General features: G+C 34.7%; 1 protein-coding gene across 1 annotated transcript in view; it reads right to left on the reverse strand.

Moving 5' to 3' along the window:
• The window catches only part of LOC127865107 (protein RD3-like), a 575,560-nt gene that overhangs the window by 493,047 nt on the left and 79,388 nt on the right, over positions 1 to 3,125 (reverse strand). The window lies entirely within an intron of this gene.

The following is a 3,125-nucleotide window of genomic DNA, read 5'->3' on the forward strand; positions in this document are numbered from 1 at the left end:
TCAGACAACTCTGCTTTTACTATATGCCGTAATAATTATAAGTTCCGTTCACTTAAAGATATTGTTTTTCGTGTTGGAAAATTTAAATACGAAAAATATTTAGAGACAAGTGTGTTATGTTTGTTGTCAATTATTTAATTGAAGTAGAAATAATACATCAGTGTACATAATTTTATTGTGTTGTTCCCTTCGTTCTTTACTTTAAAAATGCAACTTAACAGCTTTGCAATCAACTGAAATAATATATAAAAAGTAAAAACAATAAACGTTTGGCTTTCTTAATACGATATCATTTCAAACGCTGTTGGAAGGAACCATTGCTTATTAGAGGTTTACAAGGTAATTTACCCAAGTACGCAAATGTTATGGTCGATTGCCCTTAGGCATGATTCTGTTTTATTACTTTAATCCGGTTGTAAAAATGCATGACCGAAGGGTCATCAGATAAGCAAAAACAGGGTCAAAATCTGATAAAATAGCGCTGTTTAAACTGACTGTACGAAAATCCGTATGTCCGAAAATTTAGAATCATGAAAACATAAATATTTTGGCTTAAAAAAGAAATGTAAGAAAATTTAGAATGTAAGAGAAAATACGGTGGTTTTATGGTGTTTAAAATCGATTAGAAATAGCAAAACCTAAAGACATTATCTCAAGTGTGATTTTCAAAAGATTTTATATGAATGTACACACACGGTAAACTAGTCTATTAAAATGAAATACCTTCATTGGTTCTCATGTTTTTAATATTTATTAAACATAGGTATTTGTGAACACTTGTTGTTATATAATATTGAAATGTACACGCATACTGAACATAAAATCATTAGCATAACGGCTAAGTTGGTTTTTACTAAGATTGCAATAGTGTTTATTTTATTATTATGAATCTTATGAGGATAATTTTGAAAGTATGACACAGAGTATCTGAAGAAGATATAATATACATAATCACATATGTTGTTGTTGTTGTGGTTATTGTTTCAATATTTTTATGAGTATCATACATTCAATGACGAATAGCTATTAATTTGTCATACAAACACCATAATTATTATTGGATTGGCGGAGATTAAACAAATCGATTCCTAGTAACTGATATAACTGATACATTTTTTGAGCGACAATTTGAAACTAAATCTAGTATTATTTAAATTTGATTATTTTAATTGCAGACTTTTTTTATTAACCCCAATTATTGTGTACGCAACGTTTCTTTTATTTAAATCGCTGAGTACGAAGCATCAAGCCATTTTTTAATTAATTGACAGTGAACTTTAATGTATGTCATAATATAAATTGAAATCAATCTTAATTAAAGCTTGAGCGGTTGGTTTGTAATAAGTTTTGTAAATGTTGCTGTAGGATATTGTATGCACAATAAATACTAACGCTCTGGCATATTGTGATGGTGATATGATTATATATTGCACAATGAATATGTGATGATGTTCTTGTGATAATATTGAGGCTATAATTAGTTTTTGAATTAAGCTAGCTAATTTCAAATAAGATACAAACACATCCAATCCTAAAATTATCAGTAAGTTATAGTATTGTTTGCCTCTAGGCGCATAATTAATTGAAGGCCTAGTTTATCTGTTAATCCTCGTCCCATGTGGTGTCCCAGTGGGTACACTGATATTAATACACGATGTATTGGTCCACAATTAAATCTCTTATAAAAACATGTCTCTCAGGTGACTGAAAAATGGCTGTGTAGATACAACAAATACTACTACAACGGAGACTAAGATAACACATGTTACAATTAATTTGTCTTCCTTGCGTTCTTCTTATTCTACAAACACTTCTAAAACAAAAAAGCAAAAAGCCGCTACTGCTACTGCTTCGGCTACTCTTACTGCTACTGCTACTGCTGCCGCTGCCGCTGCCACTGCCACTGCCGCTGCCACTGCCGCTGCCACTGCCGCTGCCACTGCCACTGCCGCTGCCACTGCCGCTGCCAGTGCTGCTGCGCTGCTGCTGATAGTGCTACTGCTACTGCCACTGCTACTGCCTGCTACTGCCACTGCTACTGCCACTGCTACTGCACTGCTACTGCCACTGCTACTGCCACTGCCACTGCCGCTGCCACTGCCGCTGCCACTGCCGCTGCTGCTGTTGCTTCTGATAGTGCTACTGCTACTGCTGCCTGCGCTTCTGCTGCTGTTGCTGCTGCTACTGTTACTGCTACTGATACGGCTACTGATACTGCTACTTCTACTGCTACTGCTAGTGCTACTGCTACTGCTACTGCTACTGCTACTGCTACTGCTACTGATTCTGCTTACTGCTACTGCTGCTACTGCTGCTGCTGCTGCTACTGCTACTATTGATAATAATTCTCCTTCTACTTCTCTTTCTAATATTGCTAGCGATGCTTCATAATTTATTTTAAAATGTATCATTTTGTTAAAACAGAAAGAACTGTTATATATATTTTCTTAAAGGGATCTTTTCACGCTTTGGTAAATTGACAAAATTGAAAAAAGTTGTTTCAGATTCGTAAGTTTTCGTTTTAGTTATGATATTTGTGAGGAAACAGTAATACTGAACATTAACCATGCTCTAATATAGCCATTATATGCATCTTTTGACGATTTTAAAACCTAAAATTATAAGCGTTGCAACGCGAAACGATTGAATAATTTGGAGAGTTCTGTTTTTGTCGTTAAATTTTGTGAAACTACGAAGATTGCTTATATAAGGTATAAAATACGTCGAGAATGTGTACTCGGCGGAATAGCTCAGTAGGCATAAGCGTTTATACTACAGGACTCTGCCAGGACTCCAGGGGTCACTGGTTCGACCCTGCTCCGGGCAATGTACATTCCTTTTTTTTTTTTTTTTTCTTGATTTTTACTGGGAGCTTTTATGATCCAATGTTTACATTTATCAATATAAAGCATTAATGAATAAGTTAAAAAAATGCCAAAATCTGTGAATTGTGAAAAGGCCCCTTTAAAGGTGTAAAGAATCTAAACTTTTCTGCGATTAAAGTTTTATTTAACTGGATTAGTATAGGCCACATAACAGACGCTATTGTACTGATTTGTAATAAACAACATTTTGTCATAATCAACAGTTTTAACATGCCCGCAGTTTCCTGGAAGTTGACCTTT

Source organism: Dreissena polymorpha, chromosome 1 (genome assembly GCF_020536995.1).
Source record: "Dreissena polymorpha isolate Duluth1 chromosome 1, UMN_Dpol_1.0, whole genome shotgun sequence".
In the NCBI taxonomy this organism is placed as follows: Eukaryota; Metazoa; Mollusca; class Bivalvia; order Myida; family Dreissenidae; genus Dreissena; species Dreissena polymorpha.